Here is a 27,081-nt window from a genome sequence, read left to right as displayed (position 1 = left end):
GCCCAAGCCAAAGCCAGGAATTAGGAACTCCATCCAGGTCTCCCACATGGGTGTCAGGGGCCCACCTTCCACTGCCTTCCCAGCCTCATTAGCAGGAGGCTGGACTGGAAGTAGAGTAGCCAAGACTCGAACTGGATGCTGGCACTGCAGAGGCTTAACCCATGGTGACACAATGCAAGCCCACCTGGCTTCATTTTTAAATTACATTGGCATGTAGAGCAAGTTATGAAATTATTAGCGTTAAGACAGGATCTAGGGGATTCAGGACTTAAGGCACATGACACTGCCCCTTTTCCTACTTGACTGTGTTTATGACGCCGACTTTCAGTGTTTTGTGACTACAGTGAGATACCAAGGCAGAGGAAAGACTTATTTAGCTCAGCTTCAGAAGTTTGCGCCCACGACTGGGTGGGCCCATTGGTTTGGCCCCTGGTGAGGGTGGTGGGTGGCAATGGTGGGGCACGCGCACATGAAGGGCCACCTGATGAGCCAGGGAGCAGACTGCGGTGGGTCCAAACCCAGGCTTCTACAACAAACCTCTCGCCAGAACTCAGATCACCTGAGAACAGACTTCCAGGGGTACACCCTCACGAGCTCAGGACCTCCCACTAGGCCCCGCCTCCTAAAGGCTCCGCCACCTCCCGACACCAGCACTCTGGGGACCAAGTGACACACAGGTCTGTGGGGGATGCTGATATCCAAATCGCACGCGCTCCCCAGAGTGCAAGGGGCCATGTTGGTGTGGCTGACTGACAAGCAGCTTTGGGCTCGCTTCCAGGGCTACAGCTTCCTGCCAGCCATCACCAATCATGCTGGATGGGGACAATGAGCTGTATTTTCATGGGACGGGGATCAGCACCAGCTGTTTCTGGCTGTGTTATTGTAGACAAATCATTGAATCTGCATGCTACAGTCTCCTCACTATCAAAACCAAGAGGCTGAGCTGGGTATCATTCAGTTTTCAATTTTTGTCTCTATAGTCTCTTATTAGTAAGGCTGATGCTGTCAGATGGCGCTGGGCTGGTGAAAATAAGGCACGACTGTGAGTACACTCAGGGTTCAGTAACTGTAAAGCTACTGTAAAGAGTAAATATGATGTGTTACAAGTTGACACTTCCATTTTGCAGTAGGCTAAGAACCATGGTAGATCCATCTAGACTCAATTCAGAGTTAATATATGTTAATTCTATGGGCTGGGTGTTGTGATATAGTGGGTCAAGCCATCGCTTGCAAGGCCTGCGACCCATACAGGGGTGCCCAGGATTGAGTCCTGCCTGCGCTTCTATCCACCTTCCTGCTAATGGGCTTGGGAGGCAACACAGGAAGGTACATGGCCTCCTGCTACCCACGTGGGAGAGCTGGATGGAGTTACACGTTTCTGGCTGGAAAGAACCTGGGCTGGCACCATGGCTCACTTGGTTAATCCTCCGCCTGCAGCACCGGCATCCCATATGGGCACCGGGTTCTAGTCCCGGTTGCTCCTCTTCCAGTCCAGCTCTCTGCTGTGGCCTGGGAGGGCAGTGGAGGATGGCCCAAGTGCTTGGGCCCTGCACCCGCTTGGGAGACCAGGAGGAAGCACCTGGCTCCTGGCTTCGGTTTGGCGCAGCGCCAGCCATAGTGGCCACTGGGGGGTGAACCAACGGAAGGAAGACCTTCCTCTCTGTCTCTCTCTCTCACTGTCCGTAAGCTCTACCTGTCAAATAAAAAATAAATACATCTTAAAAAAAAAAAAGAACCAGAAGATGGATTTTTCTCTCTCTGGCTCTTCCTTTCTCTCTGTCACTTGCTTATCAGATAAAAAAACATAAATCAAATATATGTATTTAAAATTATACTGCATTGTTACTTTTGTCATCTACATGAATCATTTATGAAATTATATCCAAAAGCAGCTAGCCTCTTCAGATCTTTGCTTGGTGATAGGTAATAACTTTCCACAAAATTTAAGAAAATTATTACGGTATTTATTAATTTTCATTAATACAATCATGTGTCACTTAATGATGAGCATATTTTCTAAGAGATGCATCGTTACCCGATTCTGTCACTGTGCAAACACTGTAGAGTGTACTTACACAAACTGAAACTGCTACAATATCCCTAGGTGATATAATTTTATGAAATGCCACCGGGGCTGGCGCTGTGGTGCAACGGGTTAATACCCTGGCCTGAAGTGCCGGCATCCCATATGGGTGCTGGTTTGAGACCCGGCTGCTCCACTTCCAATCCAGCTCTCTGCTATGGCCTGGGAAAGCAGTAGAAGATGGCCCAAGGGCTTGGGCCCCTGCACCCATGTGGGAGACCCAGAAGAAGCTCCTGGCTCCTGGCTTCAGATTGGTGCAGCTCCGGCCATTGTGGCCATTTGGGGAGTGAACCAGCAGATGGAAGACCTCTTTCTCTCTCTCTCTGCCTCTCCTCTCTCTGTGTAACTCTGACTTTCAAATAAATAAATAAATGTTTAAAAAAAAGAAAATACCACTATATGTGTGGTTTTTATTGCCCAAAATGTCATGTAGTATAAGATTGCATATTTTAACTAGGACAAGAGTAATACAAAAGGGGCCGGCGCTGTGGCACAGTAGGTTAAGCCCCTGCCTGCAGCACCGGCATTCCATACGGGTGTCAGTTCAAGTACTGGCTGCTCCACTTCGATCCAGCTCCCTGCTATGGCCTGGGAAAGCAGCGGAAGATGGCCCAAGTCCTTGAGCCCCCGCACCCACATGAGAGACCCTGAAGAAGCTTCTGGCTCCTGACCTTGGATTGGCTCAGCTCCAGCCATTATAGCCATCTGGGGAGTGAACCAGCAGATGGAGGACCTTCCTCTCTGTCTCTCCCTGTCTCTGTAATTCTGCCTCTCAAATAAATACTTTTTTTTTTTAAAGTAATACAAAAAATGGACATGAATTAGGTCAGATATATCTGAAGATAATTTTAAAATTTAGATAACATTTGAGAATTAGAAATGACAAGTTCAGGGTAGGTGCTTAATCTAGCAGCTAAGCCTCTGGTTAAAACATCTGTATCCCACATCAGAGTAACTGGGATCAACACTGGGCTCCAGCTTCTTGCTAACCAGACCCGGGGAGGCGGTGATGACGGTTTAGGTAATCGGGTCCTTGCCATTCAAGTGAGAGATGTGGATTGTATTCCTGGCTCCAGGCTTCAGCCCCAAGGCCACTGTGGGCATTTGGGGGAATGAACCAGAGTATGGGCGCTGTTTCTGCCTCTCAAATAAAGAAAGGTAAAAGCAAAATAATAATAGAGGAAATCTAGAAGACTGAGCGTTCAAGTTCATGGGACTCCGAAGCCCCTCCAGGACTCGATATTGCATCAGGCAGTTCCCATGATAAATGTCCTCATATGGCTACTCCATTGGTTGTTATCTAATGAACCTGACTCATCCACATACAGTCTTACCTCCCTTTCTCCATCCTATGTAACAGCATGGAGGACAGAATAAAGGAATGAATGCTTCTCATTGTAAAGTAAGAACTCTCCAGTGGACCACCAGTAACTAAATGTTTTCTTTTAAGATATTTATTTATTTATTTATTTAAGCGGTAGAGATATAGACAGAGAAAGAGACAGAGAGGTCTTCTATCCACTAGTTTACTCCCCAGATGGCTGCAACAGCTGGAGCTGAGCCAATCCGAAGCCAGGAGCCAGGAGCCAGGAGCCTCTTCTGGGTCTCCCATGTGGGTGCAGGGGCCCAAGGACTTGGGCCATCCTCCACTGCTTTCCCAGGCCATAGCAGAGAGCTGCATTGGAAGAGGAGCAGCCGGGACTAGAACTGGTGCCCATATGGAATGCCGGCGTTAACCCACTGCGCCACAGCACCAGCCCCATACAGTAACTCTGGCACATACACTGGGAGGGGACACATCCCCAAATCATGTGTGTTTGCTCAGGTCTTGTAACCTTCTCTGAACAACAGCAATTGGCATTTGTTGGTTAGTAATGGTGGTAGACTTTGCTCCTCTCACAATCACTCTCAAAAACACAGTGGTTTGAAGCAGCGACCAAAGATCACAATCCGAGCCGGCCATTTGGGTGGTCTTGCCGAACTCAGCTGGTATGGGCCTCGTCTGGAGAGGCTGGATTGACTGGGATGGCTGGCTCCTCTCTCCACCTGCCCTGTCATCCCCTTGGAGACTAATGGGAGTGGTGGGCTCCCTGGCAGTAGTCAGAGAGGGCAAGCCCTTGTACACGGGTGCTCGTGCCCCAGTGACCACATCCCGATTTAAGCAGTGGAAAAGGCTCTGCCCCCGACGGTAGGCATGCTCAGGTCGCATGGCAAAGGCACACACGAAGGCTGAACTGCTGGTCCTTTTTTTCTGAGAATGGAGTGTCTCCCTTACTGAAAGGGGCGGGGAAGGTGAGCACAGGCAGGTGTGGGAGCTGAGTGGAGCAAACCTTCACTGAAGACCCAGAGCGTGACGCGCGGAGGTCACAGCGTGTTCTGGGGATGTCCTCGTGATCACGCAGTCTGTGCCTTCCATGCCAGATCCAGCTCGGCGGCAGCCATTTAGAGTGTGAGAACAGGTTAGCCCTGGCAAATTGTCAGGGACAAACAGCACACAAGCGTGGATGTTGCTTGGGGCCATTTCGCACGTGTTCCCCTGCAGAACTGTCTTTTAAATCCTTTCCAATGTCCATTCTAGTTCGCTTATTTCTACTGCCAGGCCAAGACCCTAGGCCTTCATTTGTCTCACTAGTTCAGAGCCTGCCTGCTGCAAACACTCAAGCTGCTGGAGTACTTCCTCCTGGTGCACATTCTTCTCCATCTAGGCCTAAATCAACCTTCCAGTTCAAGTAAAAAATGCATTCCGTTGTCTATCCCTCTATCTCTGCAACTCTGACAAAAACTCAAATAAATAAATCCTCCAAAAAAGAAAATCGTGTTTCTGGGGCTGGCCCTATGGCTCACCTGGTTAAGCTGCCATCTGCAGGGCTGGATTTCATACGGGTGCCTGTCTGAATCCCAGCTGCTCCACTTGTGGTCCAACTCCCTGCTAATGCACCTGGGAAAGCAACAGAAGATCGCCCAAGTGCTTGGGCTCCTGCACCCACGTGGGAGGCTCAGATGAAGCTCCTGGCTCCTGGTTTTGGCCCAGCCCCAAGCATTGGGTGTTGGGGCCGTTTGGGGAGTGAACTAGCAGATGGAAGATCTCTCTCTCTCTCTGACTTCAAAATAAATAAATTTTTTAAAATTGCATTCTGGATAGCTAAATAAGCCCATACTCAGGATATGACTGAGTTTTTCAAAATTGTTTTCATTTTTTAAATTATTTATGGCATTTGAAAGACAGAGTCAAATCTCCCAACTACTGGTTTACTTCTCAAATGCACACAACACTCAGGGCTGGGTCAGGTCAAAGCCAGGAGCCAGCCAGGCACGCAGTTTAGGTCTCCCACATGGGTGGCAGGAACCCAACCACCTGAGCCATCACCTGCTGCCTCCCAGGGTGCGCATCAGCAGGACTCTGGAATCAGAAGAGGAGCCAGGACTTGAACCCAGGCACTCCGATATCGGATGTGGCATCTCAGGTAGTGGCTTAACTGCTATGCTGAACACCCACTCCTCTTCCTTAAGTCTCGGTCTTGATATTCTCTATTTTTTAGTTCCCATGACTGCCATGTTGGATAGAAAAAAAAAATTTTTTTATTTACAAAATATAGCAAAACTTGTCCACAGTCGAGACATGCTGTTAATAAGTCACTCAAGGGTGACTGCCAAAAAAGCGCAAAGAAAAATGTTCTCTCAGAAAGCAGGGCATAGGAAGATCTTATCACACTCTATTTTTTTTTCTAAGTCTCCCTACTTTGATCAGAATAGTTGCATACTGCACTTATTTGCCTAAAACAGCCATTCATTTTCAAAGGAGACCATCACTTACAGATCCTGTTGCTGAATCTCTGGTTTGCTTGACTGACCTTCCCTGGAAATTGCTCCCTTGAGAAGTTTTGGATAAAGAAAAAAAAAAAAAAGGAGTGGAAAAGGGAGGGAAGGGACATGTCCCTGGTCACTCAGGGTCATCTCTGTCCACGCCCACCCTCACTGTTGCTGCAGCACCAGTTTTTGGAGCTCCTGATTTCATTCTGCAGGGGGGCTAGGCCTTGTGGGAGCTGGTTGTCCTGGTTTTCTGGGATCTGGATGAACCCTAAACCCCGTACGAGACCTGGGGTTGCATGAGTTTCCAGGTCCAGAGAACTCAGCGGGACTGCTCCGAGCAATGAGTTGAGCACGGGAAGAGGAGGGTGGTGAGGGATTTGGGGTGGCAGGAAGGGCTGCGGGACAAAGTCGCCAGGCCTGCACCCCCGTTTCTGACTGTGTTCTCTCCTCTTCGCAGGCCGTCTCTTCATCCCTTGTTTCTGCCTACCTCTCCTTACTTCTGTTATTAACCAGCAACTCAGTTTCTTCTTTCTTCTCCTTACTGTACCCCCTTTAGTAAAATCAAATCCTTCCTCTATTCAGTTTTTGTTACTCTGATAAATACTGGCAAAGACGCAGCAGTCATCAAGAGATGAGTAGTATTTCTAAATTTATATATTCCTTAAGTATTTAATTAGCATTTTAATTTCATGTAAGGAGCCAAGCTAAGAAATCTGAATCAGACATCTGACTTTTTGGTGTCCTTTTCTTTTTTTTTTTTTTTTTTGACAGGCAGAGTGGACAGTGAGAGAGAGAGACAGAGAGAGAAAGGTCTTCCTTTGCCGCTGGTTCACCCTCCAATGGCCGCCGCTGCAGCCGGCGCACCGCGCTGATCCTGGCAGGAGCCAGGAGCCAGGTGCTTTTCCTGGTCTCCCATGGGGTGCAGGGCCCAAGCACCTGGGCCATCCTCCACTGCACTCCCTGGCCATAGCAGAGAGCTGGCCTGGAAGAGGGGCAACCGGGACAGAATCCGGCGCCCCAACCGGGACTAGAACCCGGTGTGCCGGCGCCGCAAGGTGGAGGATTAGCCTATTGAGCCACGGCGCCGGCTTGGTGTCCTTTTCTTAAAAGGTCACAAAGAGCCGGGCTGAGGGTCACGGAGATGATTGGGGGCGGCTACTGCTGTCTCTCTGTCCCGCTGGCGTCCTGCTCTCTGCTGTGGAGAGTCCTCTAACCTGCGTAGCTTGGAGAAGGAGTGGCTGTCTGCCCAGCGGCGGAGGGGTGGGGCAGTAGCAGGGATAGGGACTGTTGAGCCTGAGATTTAGCCGTGGATGATCAGACACTCCCTGGGACTTTGACTTTCGAATCCGTGAAGCGACCTTAAGGACTCAAAAGTGGACAGAGGTTGTTACTGCTGCCTGGATTCTGCTGAGAACTTGGCTTCCTGACCTTCGACAGCAACTTCATCCCTGTTCTTTGTCCAAGTTTGCTCCCACCAGCTTTCCAGGAATCCTCTAAGCTCTTCCAATAAATTGCATTTTGCTTAAGAAAGTTGGACTTGGTTTTTGTCGTTTGCAACAACAGCAAAAGAAAAAAAAAAAAAAAAACCCGAAGTCCTAGCTGAGGTACAACTTGCTACTTCTGATTCCGTTACACAAAAGACAAAGAAACATGGAAAACAGCCTGCTGGCCACCCTGCCAAGGCTGCTGTGTGGTGACAGCTCCCCAGCCTTCTCCAGAGCGCCCGAGGAGATGGTTCATGGCGCCTGGTCCTTTAGGAGAATATTCAGTGTTTTAGATCGGCTTTAATATTTGAAGTTAAAATTCAGAAAATTCAGAAAAAATGTAGAATGAAGTTTTTAGAATAAAAACAGAAATGGTCTCATCAGCTAAATCAAATTATTTGCAAAATCAGTACAAACAAATATTTCTGTCTGTCCATCTCTCCATCGAAACACGAACCAAGGAACAATTTTTTCACTTTTCTTTTGTGCTAGTTGGATTTTTTCTATGTGCAGCCAGTTCCTTTTTTTTTTTTTTTTAAGATTCATTTATTTATTTGAAAGGTAGTTACAGAGAGGTCTTCCATCTGCTGGTTTACTACCCAAATGGTCGTGATAGCACTGGGCCAGACTGAAGCCAGGAGCCAGGGCTTATTCCTACTCTCCCAGGTGGGCACAGGGGCCCCGGCACTAGGGCCATCTGCTGCTGCTTTCCCAGGTCATTAGCAGGGAGCTGGATCAGAAGAGGAGCAGCTGGGACACGAACCAGCACCCTAATGGGCTGCTAGCGCTGCAGGCAGAGAGGCTTAACCAGCCGCGCCACCCCATTGCAGCCAGGCGTGTATGCGGCAGGTCTTCATCAGAGTTTAGTCTGTCAATCCAGCTACATACAGAAACGCCCAGGATGTTATCCACTAAACCTTGATGTTTTGTTCAGTTTGCAGAGGAGACAAAAAGTCACGAATATGCCCAGGCTCTATTGTCTTTTACATCTCCTTCAGAGCGGACAGTAAACACCCAAAACTGATCAATGTGATAGGGAGATGGTCGAGCTAAATAGTCCTGGATTCCGATTCTAGTCCCTCCCTTCTCCGAGCCGTATGGTCAGAAATGCCTGCTGCCTGATTCCCTGTTTGCACAAAGGGGATAAGAACACCTGCCTTGCAGGGCAATGTGAAGACTGAAGATATGGAAAACGCTTACTACAGAAAGCAAGCCAGCCGCCAGTGTTAAGGAGACAGTAAACTGTAGCTAATGGCAAAGATAAAAGGAAGAATGACAGCCAATCCCCTGGCTTCTCTCCCCTTGCCTTAAGTCAACAGTCAGTCACTGCTGTGTTTTCCTTTTTTTCATATTTCTCCTTGAAATCAAGTGAAAGCTATGGGGCCTTTCTCTGGAAAAATAAACATCACAAAACCAGCTCAAATGGTTACATGAATTTCATGGGAGTTCTGGATATCGTAAAGCCATTTCACAGACTTCAACTTACAAACGCCCACTTTTAATCAGGTAGTAGCTACCTTTCAAGTCACCTGTATAAGAATGTTCACAATACCCAGGTGTTCCCCTAGAGCTGTTCAGGGCCAGAGGACGGTGATGAGAAAGACACAGGATGGCGTCCGTCCGACACCGAAAGGGACGAGCCTGAGTTCCTAGTTTTCTCTTTCCCGCTGAGGCTGGAAGCAAAGGACTTTGAGATGGCAGAGGTGTGAGGTGTAGCACTGTGGGTCCCAGAACCGAAGGACAGCCACCAGGCAGATCCACCCGACTCACTGGGCTGTGGCGTGATGGAGGAGCGATGGTGATGGAGGAAGGGACATTGCTGGAATTCACGGAGAAGTCAGCCAGCGCTGCTTAACCCAACTAACACGAGCCCTCTATGGATCCAGAACTGCAGGTAACTGGAGTTAATCTGGACCATATCCATAGGTAGTAAAATCTGTACATTAATAAGAAGAGGTTTGTAAAATGCTTGTTCAAAGGTCTCCCCATATCTCACTGTGAGATTTCACAACTTTGTGAGATTGGCAGGCAAGGATTATCACACCTCTAATAGAGCAAAGTGAAACTCAAAACAGGCAGGTACCTTGTCCAAGCATAGTTCTTTTTCTGAGAAAACTTTTAAAATCTGACCTTTCCATCCATCAGTTCTAACCTAGTTCCGTGAAAGATTTGAGGTGGTCCTATTTTAGTTAAATCCTATATTTTAATGGTATCAGCTAAAGTAGATGCTACATAGCGAAAATCTGAAAACTTTCTGAAAGTTAAAACTGCTGGATGGTTTCAACTGAAATATCACCCATACCTGTTGTGTGAAAAACCAGGACATATCTGCTAACCAGATTATACATCTGGGGTTTGGGAATGCACTAGTATTATATTGTTTTTCATATTTTTTGTCTAAAACAAAAATATTTACCTCGAAACAAGTGAAAGGTGTCTTTTGAAAAGAAATCATAAAATTCACCTCCTTATTATGATGAGATTATAACGCAGGGAAGTATCTAGACATATGCGCAGCTGCATGGACAATCATGAGGCAAACAGACACAGTTACTCTCTGGGTCGGTGAGGAAAACCTCACCAGCACTGCAGACGCAACCCTTCTGCCACAGAGTCACTATCAATGCAACGCGCAGGTTTTTTCTGTTTTGCTTTGTTTTGTTTTGGTCAGAACACAGCCTGCCCGTGACAGTGACCTGGACTGGATACAAGAATGAAAAATGAAAACTGCATTTCAGCAGCTTTGAATTAGCAAGTGATTTGCCTTAGAGAACCAATTTCCACTTGTCAAAGCAAAGAATTCCTTCAAGGAGAAGGACGGTGGTGAAGGTACTGATGCCCTCGGAAGGAGAAGAAGGAGCCGGCATTCTTGTTACTGACATTATTATTATTATTATTACCCACCACTACTACAGGACATCATTCAGATCTGAATAAATACTCGATGGAGATGCCACAATAAAGCCAAAATTAAACCACTTAGAGCATCATACCGCAAATTTCCAAAAGAATAAATTTTCTCTATGTATTTGCGTCTGTTGATTAAATCCAAAATGACAGTGGCCTAATGAAGCAGTAGGCTAGTTTCTCTGAGATAAACACACCCAGAGGTAGACTCTCGACAGCTGCAGGGACGCGGGCCTGACACCAGGCTCCTGCCGCTGCTCTACCCTGAGCCCGTGGCTTCCCCTCTGGTGCGAGAAGGCTGCTCAAGCTCCGGCTGCCACGTTCACATTGCAGCTGGGATGGAGGAGGGAAGCGGAGCAGCCCTTTCCCTTTGCGGCTCTTGCCTGGAAGTTCTGCCCACCACTTCTGCTTATCTCCCGTTGGGCACACATCACCCGGCTGCAGGGGAAATGTGGAAATGAACCTTCTTCTGAACAGAGGGACTCCCGTGAAAATGGAGTCTACTAAGAAAGAAAAGGAGAAGGACACCACGAGGAGGCCTCTTGTGACAGGGCTTTGGTATTTGGTTCCACAGGTAAATTTACTCACCATGTAAACAGGTCACTATTCCTTCCAACATGTAAGGACTTCCACACAGAAAATCATCACAAATGTGTTTTAGAATTGCGAAAATGAAATCTAACTTTAAAATACGGATTTCGGATGGCCTGTCTTTTGGACATAGCTGATGAACATTTCTTTCTCCAGCAGGCTGCGTGGTGATGAAGGAATGCCAGCCGGATGGAAAACACTAGAGCGGGGAACAACTGGGTACGGCCACGCGGGCGACCGCACGCCGCCTGGCCGGCAGACAAGGTGTCGTCTAGACGTGCAGCCCTGCCTGCGGAGTCACGTGCCCTTGCTGGACTGGGTGCAGGGGCATGCACCTGCCGCTGAGTGCCAGGTGGGCCCCCTGCTGCAGTGCTCTCGATGTGGGGGCCTTAAAGCACAGGCCATGGGGAGGCATCAAAGGGGTTCCTGTAAAAGCCACGTCGTCCGCAAACAATCATGAGACTTGACAAATGTCAGACCACTGGATAGCTACATGAGTGGATTTGTAATATTTCCTCAAAAAACTAGGTACTTGGCAATTCTATTGCACATGAGTTGAACCACAGCCTGTGTGACTCCCTTGGTCTAACTTGTGGAATTCAGACTATGAACAGAATACTGACTGTGGAAGGTTTGATAGAAGTAGGTTCCATGACACAGAGAGACAGGGTTGACAGGGTAATGAGCTGCAGAGCCAGAGAAATCCCACTTCATTTAACAGGAGACAATTTCAGAAATATTAGGATCCAAGGGCCAGCATAGCAGGATAAGTTTCTGCCTGCAATGCCAGCATCCCATACTGGCTTTGGTTCGAGTCCTGGCTGCTCCTCTTCTGATCCAGCTCTCTGCTATGGACTGGGAAAGCAGTGGAGGATGGCCCAAGTGCTTGGGCCCCTGCACCCATGTGGGAGACCTGGAAGAAGCTCCTGGCTCCTTGCTTTGGGTCTGGCCATCTGGCCATTGCCGCCATTTGGGGAGTGAACTAGCAGGTGGGAGACCTTTGTATCTGTCTCTCCCTCTCTCTGTTTGTAACTCTGCCTCTCATGTAAATATATAAAATCTTTTAAAAAAATAAAAACCCACCCTTTCAAAAATATTTCATTTATCTATTTTTATTTATGAAAGGCAGAGAAAGAGAGTCAGACAGAGATTTTCCATGTGCTGGTTCACTCCCAAAATGCCCTTCACAGCTGCAGTTGGGCCAGGCCAAAGGCAGGAGCCTGAAACTCTGTCTGGGTCTCCCACTTGAGTAGCAGGGACCCAATTGCTTGAGCCATTGGCTGCTGCCTCCCACAGCGTGCTACGCAGGACAGTGAGATAGAAGCAGAACTGCTACTCACACCCAGGCCCTGTAATACAGGATGGAAGCTCTTAACCACTAAGTCAGCCAGCTGCCTCCACCACACTTTCTACAAGCGCATTTTACTTTAACAAAGACCTCAAAGTAGGTGCCATCTCTCTACAATTCAGAATAAAAGGGCCCCAAGAAAACACTTGCCGCCTTCTGTTCGGATTCAGAGACAGATAAATAGCTGAAAGGTGATACAGAAGCCTTTGAAGAAGTGATAGGCCGCTGGGGGAGCTGAAGAGTGCGCAGAGCCTGCCTGGTGACACCATCCACTGGCTAAACAACTTGAGACTGAGACACTCCCGCAGGAGGCAGTCACACTCACTTGTCCTTTTGTGTTCACAGTGAGCCTCCTGCTGCCATACTGGGACTGCAGAGTGGCATGCTGCCCCAGGATGTGACAGGGATGGGGCATTGGGACGGGAGGACACGAGTGGGACAGCAGGGAATAAGGAGGAAGAATCAAGACAGTTAAAGAGCTGGTTTCTTCTCCAAACTCTCTCTCGGAGAAATGTTGCTGGTGTATGTAGTTTCTAGTATAAAAACAAACAGCCCTTCACTGCGAGAGAGAAATTGCAGCATCTTGTAAAAAGCTGATAAAATTATGGGAAAAAATCAAAATAAGAAAGCTTTTCTACCAAAAATGCTGCTTGCCCATGGGGCAGGCATGAGGTGCAATGATTAAGCTACTGTTTGAGACACCTGAATCTCATATGGGAGTGCCTGTTTCACGCCCCAGCTACTCCGCTTCTGATCCAGCTCCCTGCTAATGCACACCCAGGGAGCCGGGCAGGTGTTGGCTCAAGTATCTGGGCTCCTGACATCCATGTGGGAGACGGTAGCTTTGACTTGGCCCAGTCCAAGCTGCTGCAGGCATTTAGGGGAGTGAACCAGCAGAAAGAAGATTCATTCATTTTCTCTCTCTCTTTCTGCTTTGCATATGGGAAGAAAAAAATTCATAAAGTTTCTTTCCCTGGACTCCATGTTTTGTACAGCACATGTCCTGTTTTGCAAAAAGTCTGCAGAGACTTTGTCCTGCAAAGTAATCTGGATAAAACAGGCCTGGGCCGCTGCTAGGGCAGTTCTGCCGCTCTCTGGCGGAGCAGAGTTGTTCCGTACATCAATCAGTTGGGTGACCCGTGCTTCTGTTTGGGGCTAACTTCCTGGTACAAGACTGCCAGGGCCTCCTCCTTGTCTGTCTAGCCTGCTCTTCTGTGATACAACCACGGCTGCAAAAGAAGGCCTAACATGGGGACCCAGAAGCAGTGCTCCCCCAGTCTAGATCCTCAGTGAGTGAACACACATGTGCTCAAGCAAACAATCGCACCATGCAGATGATGTTGACATTGAGGCTTTGTGAGAAGGGGTGAGCTGCGCTGTATGTCGGGTTATCCATCTCCCTTGAGACATACAGTCACACTGGATTTTATGTATGTGGATAATAACTCCTCAGAGTGTCCAAAACCATTTCTAAAGTGTAAAGCTCTGTGGCATTACGTTCATTCCTAGCTGTGCCATCACCACCACCACCCTCCAGAACTTCTTCCATCAAACTGAAACACTGTACTCAGGGCAAGAGCTCACCCTTAGCCACACTTTCCCCAGTCCTGGTAACCAGTCTACTTTCTGACTCCAAGAATTTGACTTCATGGAACTAAAACCACACATTTGTAGCCTAAGATCTTTAAGGTTCATCCGTGCTGTAGTATGTCTCAAAATTTCCTTCCTTGAGGGGCCAGTGCTGTGGCACAGTGTGTTAAGCCGCTGCCTGCGATGCCAGCATCCCATATAAGCATCGGTTCGAGTCCCAGCTGCTTTGCTTCTGACACAGCTCCCTGCTAGTGCATCTGGGAAAGCAGTGGAAGACGGGCCAAGTGCTTGGGCCCCTGCCACCCATGTGGGAGACCTGGAAGAAGCTCCTGGTTCCTGTTTTGGGCCTGGCCCAGCCTTGGCCATTGCAACCATTTGGGGAGTGGACCAGCGGATGGAAGATCACTTGCTCTCTCTCTCCATGTAACTCTTTCAAATCAATCAATCAATCAATCTTAAAAAATTCCTCCCTTCAAATAAGCCTTTAGCCTAGCAGTTAAAAACACCCAAACCCTACATCAGAGTATCTGAGGTGAATTCCTGGCTCTGGTTCCTGACTTCAGTTGGCTTTCTGCCAGTGTGGACCCTCAGAGGCAGCTGTGGTGGCTTGAGTAATCAGATCCCTCCCATCCACACGGGAGACCTGGATGTATTCCAGGCTCCTGGCTTTGGTCCCAGCCTAGCGCTAGACGTTGCAGACACATGGGGGTTAAACCAGTGGGTGAGAGCTTTCTGTCTGTCTCTCTGTCTGCTTCTCTGCCTCTCGAATAATTTTAAAATCACTTTTTAAAATAATGAATACTATTCTATTCCACATATAAACCATATTTTATTTATCTATCAATAGACACTTAGGTTGCTTCCACCTTTTGGCTATGGTGAATAATGCTATGAACATTGGTGTATAACAATCTGTCTGTGTTCCTGCTTTCTTTTGTGGAATTACTAGTTATATGGTAAATTGCTTTTTACTTTTCTGAGGAACTGACAAACTGCTTTCCACAAAAGCTGAACCATCTTTACCTCCCTATTAGCAGTGCAGGAGGGTTCCAAGTCCCCCATATCCTTAACCAGCACTGATTTTCTGTTTTTTTTTTTTTTTTTTTTTTTTTTTTTTTTTAAATAAGTGAGGCCTTGGCTCTTGTACTAATTGCCCCAAGTATACCTTTTATTTTTTTAAGATTTATTTATTTATTTTGAAAGGCAGAGTTAGGGGGTGGGGGTGGGGCAGAGACAGACAGAATCTTCCATCGGCTGGGTCACTTCCCAAAGGGTGACAATGGCCAGAGCTGGGCCAGGCCAAAGCCAAGAACCAAGAGCTTCATCTGGGTCTCCCATGTCGGTGGCAGAGGCCCAAACACTTGGGATCAGAAGCAGAGCAGCTGGGTCTTGAACCGGCACCCATATGCGATGCTGGTGCCTGCTAAGCCACAATGCTGGCCCCTTGCTTTTGGTTTTTAACAGCAATCCTAATGAATGTGACACAGTATCTTCTTGTTACGGCCTATTTGGAGACATTCTTCGCAAAAGCATCTATTCAGAGTCTTTCACCCATTTTTCAATTGAGTTGTTAATTTTCTGGTTTGTTGAGTGGTAGAGAATTCTTCATGCACTCTGCACATCGGTCCCTTAGCAGATATATGCACACGCAGTGTTTGAAGAGGGGAAGCAAGTCTGCAATGATGGCTGAGGGGCAGCGGAAGACACAGGGAGGCACACACTCTAGTGTGAGTGACAAGTGACAAGGGACAAGTGGGGGAGGAGCGAGTAGAGAGCTGAGAGCCCCTCAGATGCCCAGGCAAAAGGTGTTTTTTTTTTTTTTTTTTTTTTTTTAATTCTAGGCAGAGTTGGCTCTACCCCTCACCTTTTACCACTTGGAGTTACCTCAAGTTCTGCCCCATTTTTCTCACATCAGACACCCCAGACAGATGACATGCTTTACAGAAAAGTTTCTTTAACTTCCTGCACTGACCAATTTCTGCTATATTTTTATGCCCAACTTGTTTTCACTGCTTTTCTTTAAATCAATTCAATGTTGGAAATCCAATTTATTTCAAAAAGAATTTTTAAAGTGGGTATTAGAAGTGGAAAACTGGAACCGGTGTCGCTGTAGGCAAAGCAGATGACAAATACCAGTCACTCCTTTGTCATCAGGACAGCCCTGGCTGTGGTCCTAGATAAGCAAGTCCTCTCGCTATCGGGGAGCCCAGTTATGCGTGCTGCTCTGCTCAGCTGGGTCCATCTGTGGAGCAGAGGTGCTGCTCCATGGGAAGCTCACACCTGTGCACGGGTTTGTACCAGGAGCAGAGACGGGCTGATGAGGGTAGGGTACCCTATCAACTGTCCTTTCACCGCACACTTTGGCAGACTTTGCTATAGCCGAGAACACACTGCCTGAGATTTTATTCTGAGATTCCCACAGAGCCCGCTCTGTGTGTGTGAGTGACTGGACCTACTGTGCCACAGGGACAGAGCTGAACTGACCTAGCTATCGGTGGTTGGGAGGTAACCCTTTACTTCAGCACTTCTTTTTTTTTTTTTAATTTTATTTATTTATTTATTTATTTATTTATTTATTACAGGCAGAGTGGACAGTGTGAGAGAGAGACAGAGAGAAAGGTCTTCCTTTGCCGTTGGTTCACCCTCCAATGGCCGCCGCGGCCGGCGCGCTGATCCGATGGCAGGAGCCAGGAGCCAGGTGCTTTTCCTGGTCTCCCATGGGGTGCAGGGCCCAAGCACCTGGGCCATCCTCCACTGCACTCCCAGGCCACAGCAGAGAGCTGGCCTGGAAGAGGGGCAACCGGGACAGAATCCGGCGCCCCGACCGAGACTAGAACCCGGTGTGCCGGCGCCGCAAGGCGGAGGATTAGCCTAGTGAGCCGCGGCGCTGGCCCCGCCAGTCATCTTAATAAGGTATGTTTTATGCTGTAAAGGAGCTTTTGTTTTTGTGGCCTTTGTCTAGTGGTATTTATGTTAGAAATTCAAACTGAGAGTAGCCCGTTAGCCTGGCAGGTAAGACCTCCCAACTCAGAAGTCCCCGGGGTTCAATACCTGGCTATGGCTCCTGACCGACTCCAGCTTTCTGCTAATGAGCAACCCGGGAGGCGGTGGCTGATGGCTCCAGTAGTTGGGCTCCTACTACACATGTGGGAGACCTGGACTGAATTCCTGGCTCCCAGCTTTGGCCTGGCCCACCTCCAGCTGTTGTGGGCGTTTGGGGAGTGAACCAGAAAAGGGAGTTCTTGCTTTCTCTGCCTATCAAATAAAATTCTAACAACCCAAGAGAATGTAAAATATGCAATCATTTAAAATAACAATCAGGGTGGGTGTGTGGCACAGCAGTTAAGAGATCACATGGGTTGCCTGCATCCCATCCTGGAGCGCCTGTGTTCAAGTCCCAGCTCTGCTTCCAGTTCCAGCTTCCTGCTAATACACACTCTGCAAGGCAGCACACAATGGCTCAAGTACTTGGGTCCTTGCCACCCACGTGGGAAACCCAGACTGAGTTCTGGTCTCCCGGCTTCAGCCTTGCCCAGCCCTAGCTGTTGTGAGCCAGCGGATGGGAGATGTCTCTCTGTTTCCATCTCTCAGCCTTTCAAATAAAATGTTAAACAATAAATTAATTACATGTTAATATATTTCAATGAAAATAGTTATATTAAAAATAACTTGAGAACTCTACTTTTGGTCATTTACAGGTAGCGCAGCATGGCAGATTACAGATCCTGGAGTTCAAGTGCTCCCATGCAGCATAGCCCCCTCCTCCTGTGCTTTTATTAGCATTGACTTTGGTCAAGCAACTTAACTACTTTGTGCCTTAGTTTTCTTTTCTTTTTCTTTTTTCTTTTTTTTTAAGATTTGTTTATTTATTTGAAAGTCAGAGTTACACAGAGAGAGGAGAGGCAGAGAGGTCTTCCATCTGATAATTCACTTCTCAATTTGCCACAACTGCACCGATCCGAAGGCAGGAGCCAGGAGTCTCTTCTGGGTCTCCCACGCAGCAGCAGGGGCCCAAGCACTTGGGCCATCTTGTACTGCTTTCCCAGGCCACAGCAGAGAGCTGGATTGGAAGTGGAGCAGCCAGGACTCGAACTGGCACCCATATGGGATGCCAGCGCTTCAGGCCAGGGCGTTAACCTACTGTGCCACTGCGAAGGCCTGTGCCTTAGTTTTCTTATCAGTACAGTGAAGGTAATAATTAGGTGACAGGCATAGGAATTAGAAACATAAAATGGGGGCTGACGCCATGGCTCACTTGGCTAATCCTCTGCCTGACGTGCTGGCATCCCATATGGTCCGCGGGTTCTAGTCTCTGTTGCTCCTCTTCTAGTCCAGCTCTCTGCTGTGGCCTGGGAGGGCAGTGGAAGATGGCCCAAGTGCTTGGGCCCCTGCACCCGCATGGGAGACCAGGAAGAAGCACCTGGTTCCTGGCTTCAGATCGGCGCAGGTCAGGCTGTTGTGGCCATTTGGGGAGTGAACCAACGGAAGGAAGACCTTTCTGTCTGTCTTTCTCTCTCACTGTCTATAACTCTACCTGTCCAAAAAAAAAAAAAAAAAAAAAAAAAAAGAAAAGAAAAAGAAAAAGAAAAAGAAAAAGGGCCTGGCACTGTGGGGTATTGGGTAGAGACCTACAGTGCCGGCATCCCATATGGGCGCCAGTTCTAGTCCTGGCTGCTCCACTTCCAATCCAGCTCTCTGCTATGGACTGGGAAAGCAGTAGAAGATGGCCCAAGTCCTTGGGCCCCCGTACCCATGTGGGAGACGCAGAAGCAGCTCCTGGCTCCTGGCTTCAGATCGGCGCAGCTCCAGCCATTGTAGCCACTGGGGAGTGAACCAGCGGATGGAAGACCTCTCTCTCTCTCTCTCTGCCTCTTCTTTCAAGTAAATAAACCTTTAAAAAAATAAAAGAAAAAGAAAATGTAGTCAGTCTAAAACAGGAAGTTCACTGTTGTTTTTACTTGTATTTCTTATTTTTATGATGAACATCTATTATCAACAATATATATCCTTTTTTTTTTTATTTGACAGGTACAGTTACAGACAGTGAGAGAGAAAGACAGAAAGGTCTTCCTTCTGTTGGTTCACTCCCCAAATGGCCACTATGGCCGGCGCTGCACCGCGCTGCACCGATCCAAAGCCAGGAGCCAGGTGCTTCCTCCTAGTCTCCCATGCGGGTGCAGGGCCCAAGCACTTGGGCCATCCTCCACTGCACTCCTGGGCCACAGCAGAGAGCTGGACTGGAAGAGGAGCAACCGGGACTAGAACCCGGTGCCCATATGGGATGCCAGCACCATATGCGGAAGATTAACCAAGTGAGCCACGGTGCTGGCCCCCATCCCCAATATATATCCTTTTGACTCATTTGTGAATATAGTTTATGTACTTTTTGAGCTGTTGGTCTTTATAGAGTATACGTATTAACTTCTCTGTGCTTTTCTATATTACAATTATTTTATCCAAATGTTTAACTTATCTTCTAACTTTATCTATGGCGTATTTTTCATCATGAAGAACTTCTAAATTTGTGTCAAACCTATTGCTCTCCCGTCCTGCCATAGCTTCGAGGTTTCATATCCTGTTAGACCTGAAGGAAAACCATTCCCCTAGGAGTAGGCATTTGGCCTAATGGTCAACATACCAGTTGGGACACTTGCATTCCCTGTCTAAATACCTGGGTTAAAATCCCAGCCCTGCTCCCAGTGCCACCTTCCGGCTAATGTTCACCTTTGGAGGTAGCAGGTGAAGGCTCATGTAGTTGGGTGGAAGACCTTGATGAAGTTACTCATTCCCTGGTCATTGCAGGCATCTAGAGAGTGAGGCAGCAGCCAGGAGCTTTTTCTGTCTCTGAAATAATAAGCCAACAAGCAAACAAACCATTCACCTATACTTTTTTTTATTTTATTTTTTTTTTTGACAGGCAGAGTGGACAGTGAGAGAGAGAGACAGAGAGAAAGGTCTTCCTTTGCCACTGGTTCACCCCCCAATGGCTGCTGCGGCCGGCGCACTGCGCTGATCCGAAGGCAGGAGCCAGGTGCTTCTCCTGGTCTCCCATGGGGTGCAGGACCCAAGGACCTGGGCCAACCTCCACTGCACTCCCTGGCCACAGCAGAGAGCTGGCCTGGAAGAGGGGCAGCCGGGACAGAATCCGGCACCCTGACTGGGACTAGAACGTGGGGTGCCGGCGCCGCAGGTGGAGGATTAGCCTAGTGAGCCGCGGTGCTGGCCTCATTCACCTATACTTTAATAATTTCATTTTTTTAAAAAAAATTTAGATATTTTATACAGGTAGGAAGACAGACATAAGAATCTGAACTTGGAGAGACATTAAGGCTACATATAAGTTTGGGAGCTGTCAGCTAAAGGATAGATTTGAAAGCCATGAAGCTGGGTAAGAGCCATCCAGTGCTCTGGTGGAGACAAACTGAGCCCTGGGGTACTCTGGGGTGAAGAGATCCGGGAGAAGAATCTGAGCAGGAAGGAAGAATCCAGGGATGGAGGGAGAAGGCACAGCATAGAGATCTGGAAATCAAGTGCAGAGAGTTTACCAAGGAGGAGAAGTGATTCACTTTGTCCAATGTTGCTGCGGGACAAATGACATGGAGACTGAAGGCCGACTGCTGGGATGAGCATACAGAAGCTGGTAGTGATCTTAACAACGGTGCTTGCTTTGGTGGTGGGGGAGACAGCCTGATGAGAATGTGTCCAGGTAGGAACTGAAAAGAAGGAATGTGGAGCAACAAGTATCAACTGCTATGTCAGGGTTCTGTATTGCAAAGCGGAACAAACAGGGCAGACTGGCATGGGAAGAGGTTTTGAGAGTTTTTTTTTTTAAATACTTTTTTTTTTTTTAATTTTTGACAGGCAGAGTGGACAGTGAGAGAGAGAGAGACAGAGAGAAAGGTCTACCTTTTGCCGTTGGTTCACCCTCCAATGGCTGCCGCGGCTGGCGCATCACGCTGATCCGAAAGCAGGAGCCAGGTGCTTCTCCTGGTCTCCCATGCAGGTGCAGGGCCCAAGGACTTGGGCCATCCTCCACTGCACTCCCGGGCCATAGCAGAGAGCTGGCCTGGAAGAGGGGCAGCCGGACAGAATCCGGCGCCCCGACCGGGACTAGAACCCGGTGTGCCGGCGCCGCAAGGCGGAGGATTAGCCTATTGAGCCACGGCGCTGGCCCTTTGGTTTTTTTAAAGATGACAGAAATAATAATGCTCAAACGCTGGTGGAAATACTCTAATTTGGGGGCCGGCTCTGTGGTGTAGTGGGTAAAAGCCGCTGCCTGCAGCGCTGACATCCCATATGGGCGCTGTTTCAAGTCCCGGCTGCTCCACTTCCGATCCAGCTCTCTGTTATGGCCTAGAAAGCAGTAGAAGACGGCCCAAGTGCTTGGGCCCCTGAACCTGCGTGAGAGACCTAGAAGAAGCTCCGGGCTCCTGGCTTCAGATCAGTGCATCTCTGCCTGTTGAGGCTATCTGGAGAGTGAACCAGCAGTTGGAAGACCTCTCTCTCTCTCTGCCTCTGCTTCTCTATGTTTCTGCCTTTCGAATAAAAAAAAAAAAAAAGAAATAATCTAATTTGGAGCCCAAAACTGATTAATGTAGGAGAGAAAAGGGGGAAGGGCCGTGTCAATATTGAGTAGATCAGAGGGAAAGAGATCTAGATCTACACAGGAATCAGCAGTTTTTGGCAAAGGATCAGACAGTGAGTATCACACATTGTCTCTGGTACATATTTTTCCCTCCAGCTATCTAAAAAATATGATAACTGGGCCGGCGCCGCGGCTCACTAGGCTAATCCTCCGCCTAGCGGCGCCGGCACACCGGGTTCTAGTCCCGGTCGGGGCGCCGGATTCTGTCCCGGCTGCCTCTCTTCCAGGCCAGCTCTCTGCTGTGGCCAGGGAGTGCAGTGGAGGATGGCCCAGGTGCTTGGGCCCTGCACCCCGTGGGAGACCAGGAAAAGCACCTGGCTCCTGGCTCCTGCCATCGGATCAGCGCGGTGCGCCGGCCGCAGCGCGCCGGCCGCGGCGGCCATTGGAGGGTGAACCAACGGCAAAGGAAGACCTTTCTCTCTGTCTCTCTCTCACTGTCCACTCTGCCTGTCCAAAAAAAAAAAAAAATATGATAACCATTCTTAGCTCATGGGTTGTATGAAACAGTGACAGGATTTAGTTCAAGGGCCACAGGCAGGTAGCAGGCCTCTGAGGTACTACACAAGAAGGGAGGCTGGTTTGAGACAGCGGCAGGGAGAGCATTCACAGTTGGTGTGTGCTAGGTAGTGAGCCGACAAGGAGACTGTGCGTGCGGAAGCGAATCCGGAGACAGAGGAGAGGCAGGAGGTCTCTTCTGATTGTTTCGTTTTGTCCAGGAAACAGAAAAAAAAAAAAACATGGAGGGCAAGATTTAAAGTAGAAAATGTTGGGTATTTTGAGAGGCTAACAGATGAGACAGTCTAAAGAAAGGGGGTAAAGGGGAGAGCTGTGTCTGAATGTTTGTGTTTGGTATGTTGAACTCTTAACTCCCAAGGTGGTGGTAATTAGAAGGTAAGGCCTTTGGGAAGAGATTAGGCCCTGAGACTGGACCAGTCATGACCGGGATTAGTGCCCTTATAAAAGAGGTCCAAGAGAAATCCCTTATCCCGTCCAGCGTGTGGGGACACAGTGAGAAGGTGGCATTTATGGATCAGAAAGTGGGTCCTCATGAGACAGCCAAGCTGTTGGCTCCATGTTCACGGACTTCCCAATCTCCAGAACTATAAGAAATAAAGCTCAGGGGCCAGTGCTGTGGTATAGCGGGGGAAGCCACCACCTGCAGTGCCAGCATCCCATATGGGCACTGGTTCAGGTCCCGGCTGCTCCACTTCTGATCCAGCTCCCTGCTAATATGCCTGGGAAAGCAGAGGAAGATGGCCCAAGTCCTTGGGCCCTTGCACCCATGTGGGAAACCAGGAAGAAGCTCCAGGCTCCTGGCTTCGGATCAGCCCAGCTTTGGCTGTTGTGGCCATTTGGGGAGTGAACCGGAGTATGGAAGACTCTCTGACTCACTCTCTCTCTCTATCTCTCCCTTTGCTTCTCTGTAACTCGGCCTTTCAAATAAATAATTTTTTTAAAGATTTATTTATTTATTTGAAAGGCAGAGTTACACAGAGGGAGGAGAGGCAGAGAGAGAGAGAGGTCTTCCATCTGCTGGTTCACTCTCCAGATCTCCGTAATGGCCGGAGCTGTGCTGATCTGAAGCCAGGAGCCAGGAGCCTCCTCCGGGTCTCCCACACGGGTGCAGGGGCCCAAGGACCTGGGTCATCTTGTACTGCTTTCCCAGGCCATAGCAGAGAGCTGGATTAGAAGAGGAGCAGCCGGGACTAGAACTGGCACCCACATGGGATGTTGTACCACAGTGCCGGACCGTCAAATAAATAATTTTTAAAAAAAAAAGAAATAAATCGGCCGGCGCCGCGGCTCACTAGGCTAATCCTCCGCCTAGCGGCGCCGGCACACCGGGTTCTAGTCCCGGTCGGGGCGCCGGATTCTGTCCCGGTTGCCCCTCTTCCAGGCCAGCCCTCTGCTGTGGCCAGGGAGTGCAGTGGAGGATGGCCCAGGTGCTTGGGCCCTGCACCCCATGGGAGACCAGGAAAAGCACCTGGCTCCTGGCTCCTGCCATCGGATCAGCGCGGTGCGCCGGCCGCAGCGCGCCGGCCGCGGCGGCCATTGGAGGGTGAACCAACGGCAAAAGGAAGACCTTTCTCTCTGTCTCTCTCTCTCACTGTCCACTCTGCCTGCCTGTAAAAAAAAAAAAAAAAAAAAGAAATAAATCTCTGTTGTTTACAAGCTACCCAGTTTGTGGATGTTTTACTGTAATGACCTAAATGGATGAAGACAGCAAGAGTGAATAAACTTGAAGAAGAAACTGATTGGCAGCATGTTTAGGTCACATCAAGTTTCTGTTCATGAATTTAAAGTGAGACCCTCACATGTTTCTGAGTCACATTCCACTACAAGAAGAGCAGGAGTGAACAGATGAACATTGGTTAGAGTCCTGATTTTGCTGGAAGGATAAACTGAGAAAGGAAATCAAGAGAGTATTCAGGGGCTGGCACTGTGGTGTAGTGGATAAAATCACCAGCCATATGGGATGCTGGTTCCAGTCCTAGCTGCTCCAACTCTGATCCAACTCCCTGCTAATGTGTCTGGGAAAGAAACAGAGAATGGCCCAAGTGCTTGGGCCCCTGCACCCTGTGGGAGACAAGGAGGAAGCACCTGACTCCCGGCTTCAGCCTGGTTCAGCTTTGGCTGTTGTGGCCATTTGGGGAGTGAATCAGAGGATGGAAGATCTCTATATCTCTCCCTTTCTATAACTCTGTCTTTCAAATAAATAAATGAATCTTTAAAAAAAGAAAGAAAAAAGAAATGTTTCTCATTAGGCTGCTCTCAGTGAACAGTTAAGAGGTCATTGTATAGACAGAAGATGGTGTCTTAGATGAGACTGGTAGTAGCAGATCAGAGCAACTGGAATAGTGAGCACTACTTAGGAAGTAAAATCAATGGACTCAGCTCTCTGCTGTGGCCCTGGAAGGCAGTGGAGGACGGCCGAAGTGCTTGGGCCCTGTACCTGCATGGGAGACCAGGAGGAAGCACCTGGCTCCTGGCTTCAGAGTGGCGCAGTGCGCTGGCTGTAGCAGCCATTTGGGGGGTGAACCAACAGAAGGAAGACCTTTCTCTCTGTCTCTCTCTCACTGTCTAACTCTGCCTGTCAAAAAAAAAAAAAAAAAAAATCAATGGACTCTAATGATGAATGGGATAAGGTGTGTAAAGCAGAAGCAACAAGGATGATGTCTACAGTTCTGCAATGTTGGCAACCACCGTTACCTAAATGTGAACACTTGCATCACTCAAAAAACAAACACCATATTCATTCAGCAGCAGCCCCTCATTCCTGTCTCTCCACAGCCACTGGAAACCACTAATCTGCTTTCTGTCTGTAGCTTTGACTACTTTAGCCATTTCATATAAATGGAATCTCCCACCCTGTGGCTTTTAAGTGTCTGGCTTCTTTCACTTGGCAGGTTTTCAAGCCTGATCCACGTTGTAGCATGTATCAGCACTTCACTGTTATTTATGACTAAGTAATATTCCACTGTATGCATATACCATGATTTGATTACTCATTCATCTCTCGATGGGACATTTATGCTGTTTCTACTTTTTAGCTACTATGAATAATACCACTATAAGTATTCACATGCCAGTTTTTGTTTGAATATCTGTTTTCTATTCTCTTCAGTATACATTTAAGAGATCTGCTGTGACATACTGTAATTCTCTGAAATTCTGAGGAACTTCCAGAGTGGTCTGCATAGCCACTGCATCTTTTTACTCTCTCACTAGCAATTTATGAGACTTCCAGTATTCCACAGCCTTACCAACACTTTTAATTGACAGTCATCCTAGTAAGTGTGAAGTGGTCTCTCGTTGTGGTTTTGATTTGCATTTCCCCAACCAGCAATGATGATGAGCATCTTTTCTTGTATCTGTTAGCCATTAGAATATTTTTTGGGGGTGGGCCGGCGTTTTGACAGAGTTAAGCCACTGCTTGTGACACTGGCATCTGATATTGGGGCACCATTTTGAGCCCTGGAACCTGGCTGCTCTGCTTCTGATCCAACTTCCTGATAATGTATGAGGGAAGGCAGCAGAAGACAGCTCAAGTGCTGAGGTCCCTGCCACACACATGTGAGACCAGGATGCAGTTCTTGGTTCCTGGCTTCAGCCAAGCCCAGTCCTAACTGTTGTGGCCATTTGGGGACTGCAACTGCAGATGGAAGATATTTTCCTTCTCTCTCTGTAGCTCTTCCTTTCACATAAATGAATCTTTAAAAAAATTTCTGGGGAGCCAGCACTGTGATGTAACAGGTAAAGCTGCCACGTGCGGTGCTGGCATCCCATATGGGCGGTGGTTTGAAATCCGGCTGCTCCACTTCTGATCCAGCTCTCTGCTGTGGCCTGGGAAAGCAGTAGAAGACGTCCCAAGACCTTGGGCCCCTGCACCTGCATGGGAGACCTGGAAGAAGCTCCTGGCTCCTGCCTCCTGGCTTCAGATCTGGTGCAGCTCCAGCCATTGCGGTCAAATGGGGAGTGAACCAGCGAATGGAAAACCTCTCTCTGTCTTTCCTTCTCTCTGTGTGTAACTGACTTTCAAATAAATAAATAAATAAATCTTTAAAAAAACTTTTCAGAGAAAAATATGTTCAAGTCTTTTGTTCATTTCTTTTTAAAGATTTATTTTATTTATTTGACAGGCAGAGTTATAGAGAGGTAGAGACAGAGAGAGTTCTTCCATCTGTTGGTTCACTAACGGAGCTGTGCCGATCCGAAGCCAGGACTCAGGAGCTTCCTCCGGGTCTCTCATATGGGTGCAGGGGCCCAAGGACTTGGGCCATCCTCCACTGCTTTCTCAGGCCACAGCAGAGAGCTGGATTGGAAGAGGAGCAGGCAGTACTAGAACCAGCTTCATGTGGGATGCCGGCGCCCCAGGCCAGGGCGTTAACCTGCTGAGCCACAGCACAAGCCCTTTGTTCATTATTTATTTATTTGAAAGGCAGAGTTACAGAGCAGAGGCAGAGAGAAAGAGGAAGCAAACCAGCAGATGGAAGATCTTTCTCTCTCTCTCTCTCTGTAACTCTTTCAAATAAACAAATAAATCTTAAAAAAAAAAAAAAAAAGAAATGCAGGTTGTCATCTTCAAAGCTGCTGCTGGGCTGGGCAGGTGAGTTAAATGATGCAAAGCTCTCCTCTGAGAGAGAGATATAAGTCATCCTTTTCTTAAGCGTCTGCCTGGTCATTGCAAACCTCCGACTAGTTTCCAGAGCTCACTCAGGGTTGCTTCTGACAATTTTTGCCAATTATTTATTTTGCAGGAGGATGGACTCATGGATCCCTACTTTATGCCGACACTTCTCTACTTTGTGAGAAACTTCAACAGATGGTAATGGAGTAAAAGAGGATGAAGGGATTACAGGAACAGTTGGAGAAGTCAGAACAAAATAAGGACCATGTTGTACCACAGAAGCCAAGTGAGAAGGGCAATGCAGAGAGAGTAGATGTTAGTGTCAAATACTCTGAGTTCAGGGATGGGTGTTCTGTGAACTAGTTAAGATGCTGCTTGGGATGCCTGCATCCATCATGTAATATCTGGGCTTCAAGTCCCGACTCTACTTCTGATTTCCAGCTTCCTGCCAGTGCGCTGTGAGGCAGTGGGTGATGGTTCAAGCAGCTGGGTCCC

General features: G+C 48.2%; 1 long non-coding RNA gene across 6 annotated transcripts in view; it reads right to left on the bottom strand.

The window, feature by feature from the left end:
- Positions 1-27,081, bottom strand: part of LOC149122810 (uncharacterized) — a 43,871-nt gene that overhangs the window by 7,950 nt on the left and 8,840 nt on the right. For 2 of the 6 annotated variants that reach the window (XR_016219225.1, XR_016219224.1), the window contains exons 2-5: positions 20,359-20,526; positions 19,538-19,657; positions 18,564-18,704; positions 1,015-17,405 (exon numbers count right to left, since the gene is read on the bottom strand). This is a non-coding gene — a long non-coding RNA (uncharacterized LOC149122810). Of the gene's footprint in view, positions 1-841; positions 17,406-18,563; positions 18,705-19,537; positions 19,658-20,358; positions 20,527-27,081 lie in introns of those variants that run through there. The other 4 variants (XR_016219229.1, XR_016219227.1, XR_016219226.1 and 1 more) reach the window with 3 other exon arrangements.

Source organism: Oryctolagus cuniculus, chromosome 13 (genome assembly GCF_051225735.1).
Source record: "Oryctolagus cuniculus isolate XC-2025 breed Fujian yellow rabbit chromosome 13, ASM5122573v1, whole genome shotgun sequence".
NCBI classification, from domain to species: Eukaryota; Metazoa; Chordata; class Mammalia; order Lagomorpha; family Leporidae; genus Oryctolagus; species Oryctolagus cuniculus.
The sequence above is the reverse complement of the archived record's forward strand: the minus strand, read 5'-3'. Positions and strand labels throughout refer to the sequence as shown.